Raw genomic sequence first — 22,532 nt, 5'->3', positions numbered from 1 at the left:
TCGCTGTGTTAGACACCACAGACACCCCACAGGCATGGTAGGCCGTGAGTCATCTATTCTACTTAGATAACAAAGGAGCGCCATGCGAACCTTGTCAGGCAGGTGAGATGATGAATGTTCAATTATATATAATGTCCTCATTTTACTCTAAGGACATACAGTTAAGTCGAACAGGTTTAAGCAATCCTTCAAAATTAGTATATTGATTTATCACTTGTGTGTGGAATGGACTTTGTCATTTTACCAGTTCAGTTTAGGAATAGTGGCAGTTGTTCTAGAAAAGCTCACACTCGGTTTTGCTGTGCTCCCGCAACATTCCGTTCACCCCTGTGTAAGCTCAAGTCAGTCTGTGTCAGAGCTTACACGGGGTAAATAACCTCTTCTCCCCTCCCCTCCCCTGTGACAGTTTTTTAGACTGGTGATTGGCCGTTTGAGCAGAAGCGCACATTGTGGGAGGAAAGGGAGAAGGTCAAATGTGCACCCCCCCCCCCATACCTGGAAGGAACGTGTACTTTCCACAAATGGAGTAGTGGGAAAGTGCAGTGAAAGTTTCAGTGGGTGTGCACAGGGCCAAACCTGGACAGGGCACAGGGTGCACCGCGCCCAGGCGCTGAGGCAGAGGGGGGGGGGGAGGTGCCACACATTAGGGGGGATGTCAGGCCGGCGTCGCCCGCTGTGACAGCTTTTATTTTAATCGCCGGGTGCCCGCAGACAGTCACACAAAGTAGGCTCCTTAGATAGACAGCACACTGGTGCAATGCCGGGACTTGTGACGTCTATCATAGGAGCCGATCCAGGAGGCGGGACTTTGTGTGACTGTGAGCGTTAGGAACACCAGGCGATTCAAATCAAAGCTGTCCCAGCAGGCGATCCCCGCTCTGTGTGATGATGCAGGTGGCTCTCCTCTTCCTCTGCTCTCTCTGATTCCCTGCACTGGTCAAGCTGCGCTGATGGGCACTGGTGAGGCTGCATTGATGGGCACTGGTGAGGCTGCATTGATAGACACTGGTGAGGCTGTGCTGATGGGCACTGGTGAGGCAGCATTGATGGGCACTGGTGAGGCTGCACTGATGGGCACTGGTCAGGCTGCGCTAATGGGCACTGGTGAGGCTGCGGCGATGGGCACTGGTGAGGCTGTGCTGATGGGCACTGGTGAGGCTGCATTGATGGGCACTGATCAGGCTGCATTGATAGGCACTGATCAGGCTGCATTGATGGGCACTGGTGAGGCTGCATTGATGGGCACTGATCAGGCTGCATTGATGGGCACTGGTCAGGCTGCACTGATGGGCACTGGTCAGGCTGCACTGATGGGCACTGGTAAGGCTGCATTGATGGGCACTGGTGAGACTGCACTGATGGGCACTGGTGAGGCTGCATTGATGGACACTGGTGAGACTGCACTGATGGGCACTGATCAGGCTGCATTGATGGGCACTGGTGAGGCTGCACTGATAAACTGGTGCAATGCCAGGACTTGTGACGTCTATCATAGGAGCCGATCCAGGAGGCGGGACTTTGTGTGACTGCGAGCATTAGGAACACAAGGCGATTCAAATCAAAGCTGTCTCAGCAGGCGATCCCCGCTCTGTGTGATGATCCAGGTGGCTCTCCTCTTCCTCTCCTCTCTCTGATCCCCTGCACTGGTCAGGCTGCGCTGATGGGCACTGGTGAGGCTGCATTTATGGGCACTGGTGAGGCTACATTGATGGGCACTGGTGAGGCTGTGCTGATGGGCACTGGTGAGGCAGCATTGATGGGCACTGGTCAGGCTGCGCTAATGGGCACTGGTGAGGCAGCGCCGATGGGCACTGGTGAGGCTGCACTGATGGGCACTGGTGAGGCTGCATTGATGGGCACTGATCAGGCTGCATTGATGGGCACTGATCAGGCTGCATTGATGGGCACTGGTGAGGCTGCATTGATGGGCACTGATCAGGCTGCATTGATGGGCACTGGTCAGACTGCGCCGATGGGCACTGGTCAGACTGCGCTGATGGGCACTGGTGAGGCTGCGCTGATGGGCACTGGTGAGGCTGCATTGATGGGCACTGGTGAGACTGCACTGATGGGCACTGGTCAGGCTGCGCTGATGGGCACTGATCAGGCTGCACTGATGGGCACTGATGAGGCTGCGCTGATAGGCACTGGTGAGGCTGCATTGATGGGCACTGATCAGGCTGCATTAATGGGCACTGATCAGGCTGCATTGATGGGCACTGATCAGGCTGCATTGATGGGCACTGGTCAGGCTGCGCTGATGGGCACTGGTGAAGCTATGCTGATGGGCACTGGTGAGGCTGCATTGATGGACACTGGTGAGACTGCACTGATGGGCACTGATCAGGCTACATTGATGGGCACTGGTGAGGCTGCATTGATAAACACTGATCAGGCTGCATTGATGGGCACTGGTGAGGCTGCATTGATAAACACTGATCAGGCTGCATTGATGGGCACTGGTGAGGCTGCATTGATAAACACTGATCAGGCTGCATTGATGGGCACTGGTGAGGCTGCATTGATGGACACTGATCAGGCTGCATCAATGGGAACTGATGAGGCTGCAGTCATTGCCATAGAAACATTTGTAAAGGGGAGGAGTTAGTAAGATGCCCACCCATGTGTGGGCGCCAAAAATATTTCTGCACCCAGGCATGTGTGACCCTAGGATCAACCCTGGATGTGCAGGGGAAGGGGGAGCTTTCAGCAGAATCTGTCATGTGGTTCTGAAGGGACAAAATGAAAATAATTGTTTCATGTTGCTGCACACAAGCCGATGGATGAAATCAGGCATGCAGTGCAGTGTTCAGCAGGAGTGTCCTGTTTTAAATGCACAGAGAGCCAACTGTGTGTAGGTGCCCTTTGAGAGAAATCAATAATGAGGTGAGATTGAGACCCTCTGCACATTATTGGGGTCAGAATCAGATGTGGTGCAATAATGCATGGCCAAAAATATACAATAAGTTGTGCTGTATTATTGCAGTGGTCCCCAAACAGCAGCGTGTGGGCAGGATGTGACCTTTTGATTGCCTTTAACAGGCCCTTGGTACATTTTTCCTCCCATTGACATCAATAATGGAGCACTATTCCTATTCCTATACCTATACTATTACTATTCCTATTCCTACCTGTCAGTGAAGGGGGCACTATTCCTCCCATTGACACCAACAATGGGGTACTATTCCTCTCACTGAAACCAACAATGCAGCAATGTTACTCCCACTGACACCAACGATGGGCCCTCCATTGACACCAGAAAAAGGAGCACTATTCCTCCCACTGACACCAACTATAGGGCACTATTCCTTCAGACACCAACAATGGGGCACTATTTCTGCCACCTGACACCAACAATAGGGAACTATTCCTCACACTAACACCAACAATGGTTTACGTTTTCCCCCACTGACACCAACAGTGGAACACTATTCCTCCCACTGACACCAACGATAGGGCACTATTCCTTCAACAGACACCAACAATGGGGCACTATTTCTGCCCCCTGACACCAACAATAGGGAACTATTCCTCCGACTGACACCAACAATGGGGCACACTTCATCCCACTGTCGCTAATGACAGGGAACTATTTCTCCCAATTACACCACCGATGGGGCACTATTCCTGTCACTGTGTGAAAATACTGAAGCGCTGCTATGTGTGTACGTGACTGCTAATGAAGTGAACACAGAACAGTCGCACCATTCAAAATATTATTTCAAGCATGAAGGTATAGGTATATATTTCTTAAATAATGGTGCGCTTGTTCTGCATAAAGTGAGTGACATGTGCATAAATAAATTGATAAATTAATAATAATAAAATTAAATTAATAATAATAATAAATCGATAAATACATATTAATAATTCCACCCATTAAGTATAAGAAAAAAATCCAAAAACACAGTCAATATATAATGAATATGTAATGAACATTGATAAAGTGCTCCTCCACAGAGTGTAGTAGTTAATTATATTAACCGTGCCACTTCCATCACCAGGTGCAGTGCCTGCTCACCTCAAGGGATCCCTTGAAAGAGTCACGTGATCGGTGACGCAACACGCCAGGAGGAGTTGGTGGCATTTTATCCGGTGTCTCAGTTACACGGCTGTAACGGTGAGGAGGAGAGCAGTGTCTCCCTGATTAGTCTTATGCCGCGTACACACGATCGGAATTTCGGGCCCGCAAAAGACCGATGAGAGTTTCTCGTCGGAAAACGCAACCGTGTGTATGCTCTATCGGCCTTCTGCTGGCCGAATTCCAGCCAGCAAAAGATTGAGAGCATGCTCTTAATTTTTCGGTTGGGAAAAGTTCCTGTCCGAAAAAGCGATCGTCTGTGGCAGTTCCGACACGCAAAATCCCTACGCATGCTCGGAAACAATTCAACGCATGCTCGGAAGCATTGAACGTCATTTTCTCGGCTCGTGGTAGTGTTGTACGTCACCACGTTCTTGACGGTCGTAATTTTAGCGAACTTTCGCGTTACCGTGTGTATGCAAGGCACTGAGCGCAATCCTGTCGAAAAAGCCATCATATCTTTTTCCGACAAGAAAACCAATCGTGTGTACGCGGCATCACACAAATTATAAGCTATATACAAGATGACGTAACATGTGAGTGGAATATTGTTAGAGTGAAAAGCCTGTTTTTCTCTTCCCGAGTCATTCTAGAAAACGGTTGGAACATTTTAGAAGACGTTATTAACCGCTTCTGGACCAGCCGCCGCAGCGGCAGTTTGGCTCCCCTGCGCGAAAGAGCGTAACTATACTCTGGCTAGCGGGGTCCGGATAGCAGGCACGTGCACCTGCCCGCTGCACAGTGAGGGTGCCGATGCTCGTGGCTGATGGTCGCGACGACCACTGGCCACGAGTGATCATGACCAGGAGAGACAGAACAGGGACGAGTGTAAACACACACTTCCCTGTTCTGTTCTGACAGGAGTGACAGATCGTGTGTTCCTATTAGCTAGGAACCATGATCCGTCACTTCCTGTAGTTAGTCCCTTCCCCCTTCAGTTAGAATCACCTCCCAGTTAACTCCTTCACCGTCCCCTAGTGTTAACCCCTTCACTGCCAGTGACATTTTTACAGTAATCAATGCGTTTTTAATCGCACTGATCTCTGTATTAATGCCAATGGTCCCAAAAATGTGTCAAAATTGTCCGATGTGTCCGCCATAATGTCGCAGTCACAGTAAAAATCGCAGATTGCCGCCATTACTAGTGAAAAAAAAAAATAATAAAAATGCTATAAATCTATCCCCTATTTTGTAGACGCTATAACTTTTGCGCAAACCAATCAATATACGCTTATTGTGATTTTTTTTTTTTTTACCAAAAGTATGTAGAAGAATACGTATCGGCCTAAACTGAGGAAAAAAATATTTTTTTTATATATTTTTGGCGGATATTTATTATAGCAAAAAGTAAAAAATAATGCGTTTTTTTCCAAATTGTTGCTCTTTTTTTGTTGATAGCGCAAAAAATAAAAACCGCAGAGGTGATCAAATACCACCAAAAAAAAGCTCTATTCGCGGGGAAAAAAAACATCAATTTTGTTTGGGTACAATGTCACACGACCGCGCAATTGTCAGTTAAAGCAACGCAGTGCCGAATCGCAAAAAGTGCTCTGGTCAGGAAGGGGGTAAATTCTTCCGGGGCTGAAGTGGTTAAGAGCTTTGTATGACCCAAGGGGGTCGCCTCCTAAGAAAACGATTCAACCATCTTAGAAGACATTATTAAGAGCTTTGTATGACCCAGGGGGGTCGCCTCCTAAGGTGAGCAGGCACTGCACCTGGTGATGGAAGTGGCACGGATAATATAATAACTACTACACTCTGTGGAGGAGCACTTCATCAATATTCATTATATATTGACTGTATTTTTGGATTTTTTCTTATACTTAATGGTTGGAATTATTAATATGTATTTATCGATTTATTATTATTTAACAATTTATTTATGCACATGTCACACTATTATATACAGAACAAGCGCACCATTATTTAAGAAATCTATTCCTCTCACTGACACTAATGATGGGGCATTATTCCTCCCGTTTACACTAATGATGGGGCACTATTCCACCCCTAGACACTAATAATGGGGCACTGTTCCTCCCATTGATACAAACGATTGGTCGTTATTCTACCTTCCTCGACCTCAAACACTAGCTAATTTTTTTCTCCAAATGACCATCAAACCTAAAGTTTCTTTTACACAGAATGACCGATGGCACCGGGTCATTTTCTACTCTCACTGGTCACAGTCAGGCCCCCCATGAACTCTGAAGGACAGTTAACAGAGGGCCGCTGTATTAGTGCATTGGAATGCCATTCAAAATGAACGGCACTGCAACACAACGCGCAGTGGTATGCAGGCCACTGTGCATTGTGGTAAGGAGTGGTAAAGCACACATTTTACAGTGCATGAATGCAACACAAAAGACTGAATGGGCCCTAAAAAGTGATGTCTGCACCATACGATGACATAAAACAGAAAAGTCAGAGGATTAGTTCTCAATCTGTTTCCTTGGCTAATGCATACCTGCATGTTAACTATAGGACCAATAAATCTGCATTACTGTCATACTTACGCTGTAAATCAGTCACTCTGATCAAGTTGAAATATTAGAGCGTCTTGGCTCTTTAACAGCAGGCGTCTGCTCATCTTTTTTCTTTTAAAGTCCTTTTAAAAGGGAGGTTAGAAACTTCTTTAGAGTATACTGTTGTCTGCATCCCTGTTAAAACAAAGATGGTGCACCTCCACTTCATATACTTATACAGTAAATCACATTTGTGTAATGACTTTTTTCTAATCTAATATACAAAAAAAAAAAAAAAAACATATAACACAATCAAATATATTTTGTGAAACGTGCATAAATGAAATCATATATTCATAATAATTATAAAATCGTAAACAAAAGGAAGAGGGTGCCACCTTTTAAGTGCAGCCATTTATTTATAAATATAAAACATAAAAAACATATATGCACTTGTAAGAGGGAGTAGGTCAGGTGATGTGTTGGTCGTCACTTCCTCCATGTTTCCCTCCTCGTTGGGCACTAAGCAAGGGTCACATGAGAGGCCTGCCCATTGGGTTCTGTAGGCTATGCCAGGCATTGAACGGGGTAAAGCCCCGTACACACGAGCAAAAATTCCGCCAGCAAAAGTCCAATGAGAGCTTTTGGTCTGAAAATTCGACCGTGTGTAGGTTCCATTGGACTTTTGCTGGCAGAATTCCAGCCAGCAAAAGATTGAGAGCATGTTCTCAATTTTTCGGTCGGAAAATATTCCGGTCTGAAATTCCGATCGTGTGTACCAATTTCGACACGCAAAATTCCTACGCATGCTCAGAAACAATTCGACGCATGCTCGGAAGCATTGAACTTCATTTTCTCGGCTCGTCATAGTGTTGTACGTCACCGCGTTCTTGACGGTCGAAAGTTTGAGTGGAATTCCATCGGAAAAACCATTCAAGATTTTTCCAGCAGAAATTCCGCTCGTGTGTACGCGGCATAACTGATCCTTGCATATGGGGTAACACTTCACCTGAAGGCTTGTGGCAACAAATGAAATCTGCAAAATACTCGCCATGCCTCTTAGCAAATACCTTGGAGTGTCTGCTTTCCAATAAGGGGTCATTTGGGGGAGTGTTTGCACTATCTTGGCATTTCAGGGCCTCCAAAACTGATAGGTAGTGACTAGTTTTCAGAGGAATAACAGAAATCTGACCTGTCAGCGGCGGCGCTTTCCTGTGCGCCTGCGCGGTAGAGCTGCGCTTCGGCACACACGGGTGCGCGATTCGCATACAAGTGCACGATACTGCGGGCCGGCGCAATTGCGTGAGGACGTGTGCGCCGTTGTGCGCACAGTGGGAGTCCCCCTGGGGGGCCTATAAAAGACGACCTGTGTATTGTCTCATTGCTGGTTTGTCTTCTCAGCTTCCTGTAACCTGTTCCTGAACCTGTGTACGTGTGCCTACCTGTTGTGACCCGGAAGCCTTTGCCTCTCGTGAACTCAGCCCCCCTGGTACGACGTTGGGGACCGAGAACTGTTAGCTATAAAATTTGCCTTAGAAGAATGGAGATAGTTGCTGGAGGGGGCTTTCCAGCCCATCATGATCTTCACGGATCATCGAAACTTGGAGTATCTTCGAACAGCCAAGCGCCTCAAACCCCGACAAGCCAGTTGGGCTTTATTCTTCTCAAGGTTCAATTTCCACATTTCTTATCGACCTGGTTCCAAGAACGGGAAGGCGGATGCACTTTCCTGTATGTTCCCTGAAGTTTGCAAACCAACAGAACCCGGAACCATCCTATCCCCACACAACTTCCTTTGCCTCATTCAGCCCAGTCTTAATCGGCCATAAAACAGGACTCCAGTCAATGCACCGGGTCCGAAGTATCCTCTCTGGAAAAGAAAGATGGGTTACTATGGCCCCAGGACAAGGTATTTGTTCCCCCCTCAATAAGACTCCAAATTATGCAGACTTTTCACGACCAAAGCAGGGCACTTTGGAATACAAAAGACCTCCGAATTAATTAATCGCTCTTTTTGGTGGCCGGGCTGGAGACAAGGCTGCAAGGATTATGTGCAATCCTGTATCTCTTGTCAGCGCAGTAAGGGGTCAAACACCAAGGCCTGGGTACTCCTAAGATCCTTACCCATCCCTGAATGTCCCTGGGTGGAAGTCTCTATGGACTTCATCGTGGATCTACCCCCTTCTGCCCCATTCTAATAGTGGTCAACCATCTCTCAAAGATGGCACGCTTTTTGCCCATGATGGGCACTTCCTCTGCTTCCGCTACTGCAAATATCTTCATAAAAGAGGTGGTAAGACTTCATGGCGTTCCTCTCAACATCGTGTCCGACAGGGGAATTCAGTTCACTTCAAAGTTCTGGAAGGATCTGTGTAAATCTCTGGAAATCAAAACCTCTCTCTCATCTGCATATCACCCACAGAGTAATGGCCAGATAGAGAGGACTAATCAATCCTTAGAACAATACCTCCGTTGCATCTGCTCATGCTCCTAAGATGACTGGTCTACCCTTCTGCCCTGCGCAGAATTTGCCTACAATAACTCCATACACTCTGCCATCAACCAAACACCTTTCTGGGCAAATTACGGGTTCCACCCTTCTTTCCTACCAGATTCCATCCCTGAAGTGTCAACTCCTGCTATACAGGATCGGATAAACTTTATCCAAACAAATTTTTTACAGATTCAAGAGGCCATGAAGAAAGCACAAAATAGCTATGAAAAATACTACAATAGAGGGAGAAGGAGCAACCCGAGCTTTAAGGTTGGAGATAAAGTGTGGCTATCTGCCATCAATCTCAAACTTCCCTACCCTTCACGTAAATTAGGCCCAAAGTTCATTGGTCCTTTTGAGATTAGGAGGGCAGTAAATCCTGTGGCTTTCAAACTAGCTCTACCCAGGATACACCCAGTGTTCCATGCCTCTTTACTAAAGCCAGTAATCCAAAATCCTTTTCCAGGAAGAGAAGAACTACCTCCCCCTCCAATTGAGATTGAAGGGGAAAAAGAATTTGAAGTTGAGGCCATAATAGACTGCAGAAAAAGGGAGGATGGGTCCAGTACCTAGTTAAATGGAAGGGGTATCCCCCAGAGGACAATTCTTGGGAACCTTCTAACAACATTCATGCCCCTCGCTTAGTGAAAGACTTTCATAGAAGACACCCAGGAATGCGAACCCGGCTGGGTATCCGGAGGCTGCCCCTTGGGGGGGGCACTGTCAGAGGAACAACAGAAATCTGACCTGTCAGCGTCGCCGCTTTCCTGTGCGCCTGCGCGGTAGAGCTGCACTTCGGTGCACACGGGTGCACGATTCGGCGGTTTCACGCATACAAGTGCACGATAATGCAGCGCAATTGCGTGGGGACGTGTGCGCCGTTGTGCACACAGCGGGAGTCCCCCTGGCGGGCCTATAAAGGACGACCTGTGTATTGTCTCATTGCTGGTTTGTAGAGCTGCACGATTCTGGCCAAAGTGAGAATCACGATTTTTTTGCTTAGAATAAAAAGATCACGATTCTCACGACGTAAAATCTTTCATATTATACAAAAAAAACTTTACTGGTTAGTTTTTTTTTTGTTTTTTTTTTTAATTCGTTAAAGTAATTTTTTTGAAAAAAAATTGCATTTGAAAGACTGCTGCGCAAATACAGTGTTACATAAAATATTGCAACAACCACCATTTTATTCTCTAGGGTGTCTACTAAATATATATATATATATATATATATATATATATATATATATATATATATATATATATATATATATATATATATATATATAATGTTTGGGGGTTCTAAGTCATTTTCGAGCAAAAAAAAAAAAATAAATGATTTTAACTTGAAACCAACAAATGTAAAAGGTTTAAGTGGGTTATCTTTTTCCACTTACACAAAGTATATTACATTGACAAATTGTTACAATGTTTATACTTAAGTTCAACTGATAAAGAATGTTGTGATTCTTGGCAGACTGCCCGTTTTTTTCTTCCTTTCTTTTGAGGGCTGTGGCTTCAGAAGAGCAGAGAGAGAATTCTTTGCATAGAAAGAATTGTGAAACACTTTAGTCAAGATCGCGATAACGATTCTTGACTAATTAATTGTGCAGCTCTACTGGTTTGTCTTCTCAGCTTCCTGTAACCTGTTCCTGAACCTGTGTACCTGTGCCTACCTGTTGTGACCCGGATTGACCTGACCTCTCCTGAACCTCTCCAGCACCTTGACCTCTGGCTAGCCTCACGGACTTCTCTACCTGCTTGATTCCTGTGTTTGACCCTCGGCCTCCTCCTGGACTCTGTCTCTGCCTGATCCCAGTTATTGATCATCAGCCTGCTCCACTTCTGCCTGACTACCCATGTTTGACCCCCGGCTTGTTTCTGGACTTTGCCTTTGTGTTTGACCCTCAGCTGTTTCACTGAACCGGCCCCAGTCCTCTTCTCCAGACTCCGCTGTTTTGGACTTCAGCCAAGCCAGTTCCAGTCCAGTGTAAGGTCCACCCTGCACGGATCTTCTCTCTGCCAGAGGAACTTCCTGCTACCTCTTCTACCTGCTGGTGACCTGTGCTTCTTAGTGCCCAATACCCGCTGTGCCACTTCCAGGGGTATCGTGCGCCCAGCTGCAAGGGAAGCCTCTCTCAGCAACTCGGCCTTGGTGAGTACCTGACACTAGTGAGGAAGCGACACAAGGAAATGACATCTTTTGAAAAAGTGTCACATACCTGATCGGAAACTGAAATGACGAGGTTGGACTTTCTTGTATCTCCAGAGGGAACAGAGGGCATAGTGTCGGCTGTTGTTAGGAGCACTTGCAGCAGGAGAGCAAGAGATGCGGTCCAAGGCAGGCTGGCAGAGCAGGTCAGGAACTGTGTATGGAAATCCAGCCAAGGTTAAAGGGGCACTCCTCATGGGCTGCAGGTTCCAGATGCATAGCTTGTTAGAGCACCCAGCAGACATGAGACAGGAACACACGGTGGTGAGCAGAGCTAGTACAGATAACAGCCAGGTAGACACTCAATACGGGTCATGGAAACAGAATCAGGAACAGAAGCGTGGTCAGAGGACGAGGTCAGCAGCAGGTGAGCAGCAAGGTACAGAATCATAAGGCAAAGACATGGTCAGAAACAGAACCAGGGTCAGAAACTGGCAACAAAGCAAAAGTAGGATCCAAATTCAGGTCAGAGGCAAGCCAAATCAGCAACAAGGGAAAATGCAGAGTAATAGGAGGACACATGAACAGCTGAAAGACCAGTCAGCACTTGAGCATGAGCAGAAGCATCCTTAAAGGGGTTGTAAAGGTTTAATTTTTTTTTTTTAAATAACAAACATATCATACTTACCTCCACTGTGCAGTTCGTTTTGCACAGAGTGGCCCCGATCCTCCTCTTCTGGGGTCCCTCGGCAGCTGTCTCGGCTCCTCCCCGCAAGAGCTAACCCCCCTCTGGCAAGCGCTCTCCCAAGGGGGTTAGCTTGCGGGCGCGGTCCCGAGTGATAGCCGCTGAGTGTATCACTCGGCCCCGCCCCCCGGCACGCCACGTCATTGATTTGATTGACAGCAGCGGGAGCCAATGGCTGCGCTGCTATCAATCATCCAATGAAGAGCCCACAAGAGCTGGGGGAAAGCAACGCGGCATCGCGCCCATGGAGATTTGGGGCTAAGGTAAGTAAAACGGGGGCTCGAAGGGGGCCGGAGAGTGCAAGGTGTTTTTTCACCTTAATGCATAGGATGCATTAAGGTGAAAAAACACAAAGCTTTAATTCTCACCCCGGGATAATGCTGCACGCATGAGCCAAACACCATACAGCCATTCTCTGACATTGCCCCCCCCCCCCCTTTAAGGGCAGATTCCGGATGCCCACCAAGGTCCGTTTCTCAGGGTGAAGTCGGAGGTAAGATTGCACCAACCGTGGAGCATGAACATTAGAAGAAGGCTCCCAGGAATTATCTTCTAGACTGTCCATTTAATGAGGAACTGGGTTTGACCCCCCTTTCCATGCAAATCCAGGATAACTTCAACCTCACATTCTTCAGACCTCACATTCTTCAGACTCCAGCTCCATGAGCAGTGGAGCTGGAGTCTCTGGTTCTTGATCAGGAAATTAATTGGTCTGTTTTTATAAAGACATATAGACACATGAAACACAGTGTGAATCCTAAGATTCTTAGGCAGAGTTAACTCACTGATCTTTCTCCTTAGTGGAAAAGGCCGGATATATACATATATATATATATATATATATATATATATATATATATATATACACACAGTATCTCACATTTTTGTAAATATTTTATTCTATCTTTTCATGTGACAACACTGAAGAAATGACACTTTGCTACAATGTAATGTAGTGAGTGTACAGCTCGTATAACAGTGTAAATTTGCTGTCCCCTCAAAATAACTCAACACACAGCCATTAATGTCTAAACCGCTGGCAACAAAAGTGAGTACACTCCTAAGTGAAAATGTCCAAATTGGGCCCAATTAGCCATTTTCCCTCCCCGATGTCATGTGACTCATTAGTGTTACAAGGTCTCAGGCGTGAATGGGGAGCAGGTGTGTTAAATTTGGTGTTATCGCTCTCACTCTCTTACTGGTCACTGGCAGTTCAATATGGCACCCCATGGCAAAGAACTCTCTGAGGACCTGAAAAAAAGAATTGTTGCTCTACATAAAGATGGCCTAGGCTATAAGAAGATTGCCAAGACCCTGAAACTGAGCTGCAGCACGGTGGCCAAGACCATACAGCAGTATAACAGGACAGGTTCCACTCAGAACAGGCCTCGCCATGGTCGACCAAAGAAGTTGAGTGCATGTGCTCAGCGTCATATCCAGAGGTTGTCTTTGGGAAATAGACGTATGAGTGCTGCCAGCATTGCTGCAGAGGTTGAAGGGTTGGGGGGTCAGCCTGTCAGTACTCAGACCATACGCCGCACACTGCATCAAATTGGTCTGCATGGCTTTCGTCCCAGAAGGAAGCCTCTTCTAAAGATGAAGCACAAGAAAGCCTGCAAACAAAGCCCCATTTTCTGAAGACAAGCAGACTAAGGACATGGATTACTGGAACCATGTCCTGTGGTCTGATGAGATCAAGATAAACTTATTTGGTTCAGATGGTGTCAAGCATGTGTGGTGGCAACCAGGTGAGGAGGACAAAGACAAGTGTGTCTTGCCTACAGTCAAGCATGGTGGTGGGAGTGTCATGGTCTGGGGCTGTATGAGTGCTGCCGGCACTGGGGAGCTACAGTTCATTGAGGGAACCATGAATGCCAACATGTACTGTGACATACTGAAGCAGAGCATGATCCCCTCCCTTCAGAGACTGGGCCGCAGGGCAGTATTCCAACATGATAATGAACTCAAAAACACCTCCAAGACAACCACTGCCTTGCTAAAGAAGCTGAGGGTAAAGGTGATGGACTGGCCAAGCATGTCTCCAGACCTAAACCCTATTGATCATCTGTGGGGCATCCTGAAACAGAAGGTGGAGGAGCGCAAGGTCTCTAACATCCAGCAGCTCTGTGATGTCGTCATGGAAGAGTGGAAGAGGACTTCAGTGACAACCTGTGAAGCTCTGGTGAACTCCATGCCCAAGAGGGTTAAGGCAGTGCTGGAAAATAATGGTGACCACACAAAATATTGACACTTTGGGTCCAATTTAGACATTTTCACTTAGGGGTGTACTCACTTTTGTTGCCAGTGGTTTAGACATTACTGGCTGTGTGTTGAGTTATTTTGAGGGGACAGCAAATTTACACTGTTATACAAGCTGTACACTCACTACTTTACATTGTAGCAAAGTGTCATTTCTTCAGTGTTGTCACATGAAAAGATAGAATAAAATATTTACAAAAATGTGAGGGGTGTACTCACTTTTGTGATATACTGTATATATACACACACACACAATTATATATATATAGACATATATGTAGACAGCGGTGTCTGTCTTTTTGGAAACATCTCCTAAACCGTGTAGGTTTAGGAGATATTTCTTGGACCTACAGGTAAGCCTTAATCTAGGCTTACCTGTAGGTCAAAGTGGTCTGTAAGGGTTTACAACCACTTTAAGTGCCCCTGTCCCCCCCTGGCTCACACGTAAATGCGAAAACACATGTAGGTCCCGCACGCATAGGTAAACTTTGATCGCACCACACATATGAGGTATCACCACAAACAATAATTCTAGCACCAGACCTCCTGTTTAACTCTTAACTGGTAACCTGTAAAGGTAATGTAAGATGTAATTTAATGTACCGTAGTTTGTCGCCATTCCACAGGCATCTGCAATTTTAAAGCATGACATATTTGGTATCTATTTACTCAGCATAACATCATCTTTTATATTTTTAGGATTGCTATTTAAATGCAGTATTACATTGTGTTTGTGTGCACTGAAATTCATAAAGTGTATTTTTTCTTGAAAATTTGCATTTATTAAACCGCTGCAGAAATATTGTGTGACATAAAAAAAAAAGCAACAACCACCATTTTATTTTCCATGGCCTCTGCTTTCATAAAATATATAATATTTGGGGGTTCTAAGTAATTTTCTAGCAAAAAAAATGCAGATTTTGACATGTATGTGAGAAATGTCAGAATTGGCCTGGTCTTAAAGTTTAGCCTGATGGTGACCGCCCCACACTCATTTACCGCGTACAGGTATGTGAACCTGCACTTCCGGGTCTGCCGCTGTGATTGGACAGAGCGGGAGCCAATCAGCGGGTCTGGCATACGTGATGTCTGCCGGGACCCGCCGATCATTTGGGAGACAGGCAGAACGGCGGCCTGCCTATCTAAACAAGGCAGATCACCGTTCTGTGGCAAGGGAAGGGAGTGATCTTGTGTTTCTGCTAAGCAGGAACACGGATCTCTGCATTCCCAGAGTACAAGCACTCCCTGATCACTGTATTCGTTTTACTGGTCCCCAAAAAGTGTCACTTAGTGTCCGATTTGTCCGCTGCAATATCGCAGTTAGTCGCTGATCGCCGCCATTACCACTCAAAATAAATGAATAAATAAAAATTCCGAAAATATATCCCATAGTTTGTAGACGCTAAAACTTTTGCGCAAACCAATCAATTTACGCTTATTGGAATTTTTCTTTTTTAACCAAAAATATGTAGCAGAATACATATTGGGCTAAATTGATGACAAAATTAGATTTTTTACATTTTTTTATTGGATGTGTTTTATAGCAGAAAGTAAAAAACAGTTATTTTTTTTCAAAATTGTCTTTTTTTTGTTTATAGCACAAAATATAAAAACCGCAGAAGTGATCAAATACCACCAAAAGAAATCTCTATTTGTAAGAAAACAGGGATGTAAATTGTATTTATGTGCAGCGTCGCACGACAGCGCAATTGTCAGTTAACCACTTTCCGACCAGCCGCTGTCATTATACTGGTTCGCGCAAATCGCCGTAGGTGTATGTCTGGCTCTTTTAGAAGCTTTAGCAGGCGTGCCCGCTGCACGGCGGGGGGAGCCGATGCGTGTGGCCTGGGGGCTGCGATGTCCGCCGGCCACCCGCGATCGCTCCACAGAGAGCCAGAACGGGGCTCTGTAAATGTAAATAAACAGATTGCCGTTCTGACAGGGGAGTGGATAGTGATCGTCTGTTCCTAGTGATCAGGAACAGCGATCTCTCTCCTCCTCCTCCAGTTTGTCCCACCCCCCACCCCCCACAGTTAGAAACACCTCCCAGGGAACACATTTAACCCCTTGATCACCACTAGTGTTAACCCCTTCCCTGCTAGTGACATTTATACAGTAATCAGTGCATTTTTATAGCACCGATCGCTGTATAAATATCAGTGGTCCCAAAAAAGAGGCAAAAGTGTCCGATCTGTCTGCCGTGATGTTGCAGTCCCGCTAAAAAATCTCATTACTAGTAAAAAAAATAATAATAATAATAAAAATGCCATAAAGTTATCCCCTATTTTGTAGACACTATAACTTTTGCGCAAACCAATCAATATACGCTTATTGCAACATTTTTTTTACCAGAATACATATTGGCCTAAACTGATGAAGATTTTTTTTTTTTTTTCATTAAGGGATATTTATTATAGCAAAAAGTAATAAAAAATTTTTTTTTTCAAAATTATCGCTCTTTTTTTGTTTATAGTGCAAAAAATAAAAACCGCAGGGTGATCAAATACCACCAGAAGAAAGCTCTATTTGTGGGGGGGGGGGGGGAATTTGCTTGGGTACAATGTTGCACAACCGTGCAACTGTCAGTTAAAGCAATGCAGTGCGATAAGCAAAAAATGGCCTGGTCATGAAGGGGGTAAATCCTTCTGGAGCTGAAGTGGTTAAAATTGTATCAGGTATACTTTTTCATGGGTGCGAGGATCCTCAATAATGTGTCAGCCCAACTCTTGCAGTTATTACTTACTTCTCACAGTACGCTCCCTGACAATGCCTTCATGTGCCTATACACAGGGCCGGGACAAGGGGTGGGCAGGAGAGGCCGCTGCCCTGGGCGCAATGGTTTATTGCAGGGATGGCGGCACCCTGTGCTGAGTTTCTGCTTTTACAAGGCTTACAGGGGTAGTGACAGCAGCATTACTACTCTTGTAAGCCCAGTACTGGGAGCAGGGAGGAGAGAGCCACCCCCCTATGCAGGTCCCCTAAGCTTGCACATCATGAAGGGGAAGGGGGGGGGCAATTTGATTTTTGCCCTGGGCTCTAAATGACCTTGTTTCGGCGCTGCCTATACATTTCAATAGGCTGCCCTATGCATGAGAAACATGGAAAAGAAGTCTCTTTTTTAAAAAATGCATCGCACTGAACAGCAGCAGCAGCACAATGCAGTTTACTGCGCATCAGTAATGATTTTTTTTTGGGGGGGGGCGGCATCACGGCAGCAGCGACTTCCTTTTCCTTCTTCCTCCTCGTTGGACAATTGGGAGTCTTCTCTTTTCGGCCAATCAGAAAACGGGTCTCACACCCGCTTCTGATTGGCCTGGATTGAGGACCACACCTGGTAACACACCTGGGTGGGCTCGGGTCGCAGAGTATGCATACTCTGCGACCTGAGCCCACCCTATTTTGAAGCCTGGCTCTAATCAGGTGCTTAAAAAGAAAAAAAAAAAATGAGGAGAGAGGGGGGCGGCGCCCGGGCGCCCCTAATGGACAGGCCGCCACTGGTGCGCATGTTAGCAGATGCACGGGGTTGCTATTAAAAAAATAATGGTACTGCGGCACGTCTGCTAAAGGGTAGTGCATTTCTGTGTGTTTTCAGGGGAAGCGTATGATTTTGTGTCCTTTTTCAGACACATGGGTAGTAGATGATAGGCTCAGCAATGGCATGCAATGCCAAGCTGCTGCTAACAAAGCAAACAGAATATTGGCATGCATTAAAAGGGGGATCAACTCCAGAGATAAAAGGATAATTCTCCCGCTCTACAAGACTCTGGTCCGCCCGCACCTAGAGTATGCGGTCCAGTTCTGGGCACCAGTCCTCAGGAAGGATGTACTGGAAATGGAGCGAGTACAAAGAAGGGCAACAAAGCTAATAAAGGGTCTGGAGGATATCAGTTATGAGGAAAGGTTGCGAGCACTGAACTTATTCTCTCTGGAGAAGAGACGCTTGAGAGGGGATATGATTTCAATTTACAAATACTGTACTGGTGACCCCACAATAGGGAGAAAACTTTTTCGTGGAAGGGAGTCTAACAAGACTCGGGGCCACCCATTAAAATTAGAACAAAAAAGGTTTAACCCTTTCATGACTAAGCCTATTTTTGAAATTTGGTGTTTACAAGTTAAAATCCATATTTTTTGCTAGAAAATTACTTAGAACCCCCAAACATTATATATATTTTTTTAGCAGAGAATCTAGAGAATAAAATGGCGATTGTTGCAATATTTTTTATCACACGGTATTTGTGCAGCGGTGTTTTAAACGCAAATTTTTGGAAAAGTGACACTTTCATGAATTTTAAAAAATCCAAACAGTAAAGTTACCCCAATTTTTTTGTATAATGTGAAAGATGATGTTACGCCGAGTAAATAGATACCAAACATGTCACCCTTTATAATTGCACGCACTCGTGGAATGGCGACGTACTACGGTACCTTTGAATTTCCATAGGCGACGCTTTAAAAATTTTTTACGGTTACCAGGTTTGAGCTACAGAAGAGGTCTAGGGCTAGAATTATTGCTCTCGCTCTGACGATCGCGGCGATACCTCACATGTGTGGTTTGAACACCGTTTACATATGCGGGCGCGACTTCCGTATGCGTTTTCTTCACTGCGCGAGCTCGCGGGGACAGGGGCACTTTAAAAAATTTTTTTTTTTTTTTAATTTATTTTATTTATTTTTGTACTTTATAAATTGTGTTTAAAATTTTTTTTTTTTTTTTTTACTTTTATTGCTGTCACAAGCAATGTAAACATCCCTTGTGACAGTAATAGGTGGTGACAGGTACTCTTTATGGAGGGATGGGGGGGTCTAAAAGACCCCCCATCCCTCCTTTACACTTCAAAGTATTCAGATCGCCGAAAACGGCGATTCTGAATACTGTGTACTTTTTTAAATTCGGCGCCATTGGCAGCCGAGTAAACGGGAAGTGACGTCATAATGTCGCTTCCGCGTTTACAATTAGAAGGCTGGAACGAAGCCGCTCGCAGCTTCGTTCCAGTCCGCCCCCAGCCGCCGAAGGCAGCAGAACGGACACCGGGCCTCCCGATCGCACGGGAGGCCCGGTAACAGCGGCGGGAGGCGGCGGGAGGGGGGGATGTCCCCTCCCGCTCCTCCGGTAGAACAACCGAGTGGCTTTCAGCCGCATCGGTTGTTATACTCGGGTAGCCGATCGCCCGCTGAAAACAACGGTACAGGGATGATGCCTGCAGCTGCGGGCATCATCCCGGTATAACCCCGGAAAGCCGAGTACGCATATATGCGTTCGGTCGGCGGGAAGGGGTTAACCTTAAACTACGTAGAGGGTTCTTTACTGTAAGAGCGGCAAGGATGTGGAATTCCCTTCCACAGGTGGTGGTCTCAGCGGGGGGGCATTGATAGTTTCAAAAAACTATTAGATAAGCACCTGAATGACCGCAATAGTAGTAGTAGTATTGGCTACATGAAGAAATACAACCGTAACAGGCTAACGCGTTTTGGCTATAACAGCCTTCCTCATATCAACTATGCTACGAGGAAGGTTGTTATAGCCGAAAAGTGTTAACTTGTTAAGTCGTATTTCTATATGTAGCCAATAAAGAATTGCATTTTAGCAATGACACCGAGTAGCCAGCTTGATTCTACCACTAGTTCTTCTGCTGGCAAATATGTACGTTGATCTGTGATGTTACCAGTCCCCAGCTGTTTGTTGCTGCAGCACCCAATTAGTTCTTAGCCTACTCCAGTAATGTGCGATGAGAACAGGGCCGGGACAAGGGGTGGGCAGGAGGGGGAGACTGCCCTGGGCGCTGTGGTATTATGTGAGGTGGGCGGGTTCCACAAGGAGATTCAGGGGGGAGGGGATTTGAGTTAGAAGGGGGAATTTTGGGGGGGCAGTAGGGGTAAGAATTGTTCTACTAGGGGGGGGTGCTAGGAGTGGGTGATTTAGGGGCGGGAGCGTGGATTGAGGAAGAGTATTTTTACTAGGAGGGGGGGAGTTATACTAGAAGAGGTAATATGGTAGAGGGGGAGGGGAAGTGTGCTCACAGGGGTATATTTTTTTTGGGGGGGGTTGTGCTAGCAGGGATGATTAGGGGGTATTTGTGCTTGGAGGGGAAATATGGGGAGCAAATTTGTGCTACGAGGGAGGTGGGGGGGGGGAATTTGTGCTGGGAGGGAGGATTTGGAGTGGGGGGGAGGTGTGTACTTGGAGGGGAAATTTTAGGGGTAGAATATTTGTGCAAAGAGGGGGAAGTTTTTTCTTTGGGGGGGGGGGGGGGGATTTGTGCTGGAGGGATTTGGGGGATGGGGAGCAAAGATTTGTGCTGGAGGGATTTGGGGGATGGGAAGTGAAGATTTGTGCTGTAGGGATTTGGGGGATGGGAAGTGAAGATTTGTGCTGGAAGGGGGGATTTCAGCAGGGGGGGGGGTGGATTTGTGCTCAGTTAGTGCTCAGTTTTTTTTTGGGAAGGATATTTGCTGACATATAATGCTCATGCATTTTGGAGGGGGGGGGTCGCAGTTTAGCATGTTGGCCCTGAGCTCTAGATGACTTTGTCCCGGCACTGGATAGGAATATTGATAGTTGTTCCCTGATGTCTGACACAGATCAGCCCCTGCTGTAGCCTCTCCCCTGGTGACTTCATACAAAGTTACAATGCTGCAATCTGACCACTGGGGGAGAGAAGACTTGGGAAATGCCTGCAGCAGACTGATGACATCATCTCAGCCTGGACAAAGTCACTTTTTTTTTTTTAATTAATAAAAGTTGGAGCTATTTTTTTTTTAATTGATACTGTTGCTGTGTAATGTGACATGTCAAGAGTTTATTAATACAAAGTTACATAAGGGTCCACTTTAAGAGGCAGTCAGGTACATGTTTTACAGTATATATTAGTGCTCTAGGTAAACTTCAGTCATTTTTTTCATCTTCCCATCTATTAAATCTTCTGCCCTTGTTGTTGTTTTAACTTTGGATAGTAAAACATTTTTTTTTCTGCCAGTAAATACCTTATACAGCCCACTTCCTGTTTCTTGTCTGGTCATTAGCCTAGGATTATGACATCATGCACAGCTCTCTCTCTCTCACTCTCGTGAGAGTTTGCCTGGAAGGGAGGAGGATGAGTCATAAAAGGGACAATGAGAGCTGCAGAGCTGGAGGTGTGCCTCTGTGTGTCTGTGTAAATCCAGGAAGTGAACAGGCAGTTGCTCCAGCTGCCCACAGTTAAAATGGCTGCAGCCAGACTCAGTAGAGGGAGATTTCTGCAGCATATTTGGCAAGTACAGAATCACAGCAGGGGTGGATCCGGGGGGGGGAGGCAATAGGTCATTTGACCCCCCCCCGAGAAAATAGTGAGCAGGCTGTGCTGATGCCGACCCCCATCAGCCGTTGCTGACACAGAGCAGCGGCGCCGAAACTGACAGGCTCTGTGAAGGGAGTGACACAGGCAGAGCCGCTGCAGGGGATTTCCACCCCTCCTTCTCCTCCGAGATTCAAGCATTTACCTGGCAATGCCCACCTATTGGCTACATTCAGCTGCATCCACCCTTTCCTCCACTCCACCTGGCTGCATCGACCCTGCATCCACCCTGTCCTCCCCTCCACCTGGCTGCATACACCCTGTCCTCACCTCCACCTGGCTGCATCCACCCTGTCCTCCCCTCCACCTGGCTGCATCCACCCTGTCCTCCCCTCCACCTGGCTGCATACACCCTGTCCTCACCTCCACCTGGCTGCATCCACCCTGTCCTCCCCTCCACCTGGCTGCATCCACCCTGTCCTCCCCTCCACCTGGCTGCATCCACCCTGTCCTCCCCTCCACCTGGCTGCATCCACCCTGTCCTCCCCTCCACCTGGCTGCATACACCCTGTCCTCCCCTCCACCTGGCTACATCCACCCTGTCCTCCCCTCCACCTGGTTGCAACCACCCTTTCTTCGCCTCCACCTGGCTGCTCCAGCCCTGTCCTCCCCTCCACCTGGCTGCTCCCACCCTGTCCTCCCCTCCACCTGGCTGCATTTACCCTGTCCTCCCCTCCACCTGGCTGCATCCATCCTTTTCTCCCCTCCACCTGGCTGCTCCCACCCTGTTCTCCTCTCCACCTGGCTGCATCCACCCTTTCCTCCCCTCCACCTGGCTGCTCCCACCCTGTTCTCCTCTCCACCTGGCTGCATCCACCCTGTCCTCCCCTCCACCTGGCTGCTCCCACCCTTTCCTCCCCTCCACCTGGCAGCTCCCACCCTGTCCTCCCCTCTAGACTTGTGCACAACGGAAAATTTTGTTTAGTTTCGGTTCATTGTCATTCGTAAAATACATAATTTCGTTCTGTTATATTCGTTATGTTACTTTCATTCGTTTTTGGAT

Source organism: Aquarana catesbeiana, linkage group LG01 (genome assembly GCF_042186555.1).
Source record: "Aquarana catesbeiana isolate 2022-GZ linkage group LG01, ASM4218655v1, whole genome shotgun sequence".
NCBI classification, from domain to species: Eukaryota; Metazoa; Chordata; class Amphibia; order Anura; family Ranidae; genus Aquarana; species Aquarana catesbeiana.
Note: the sequence above shows the minus strand (reverse complement) of the source record.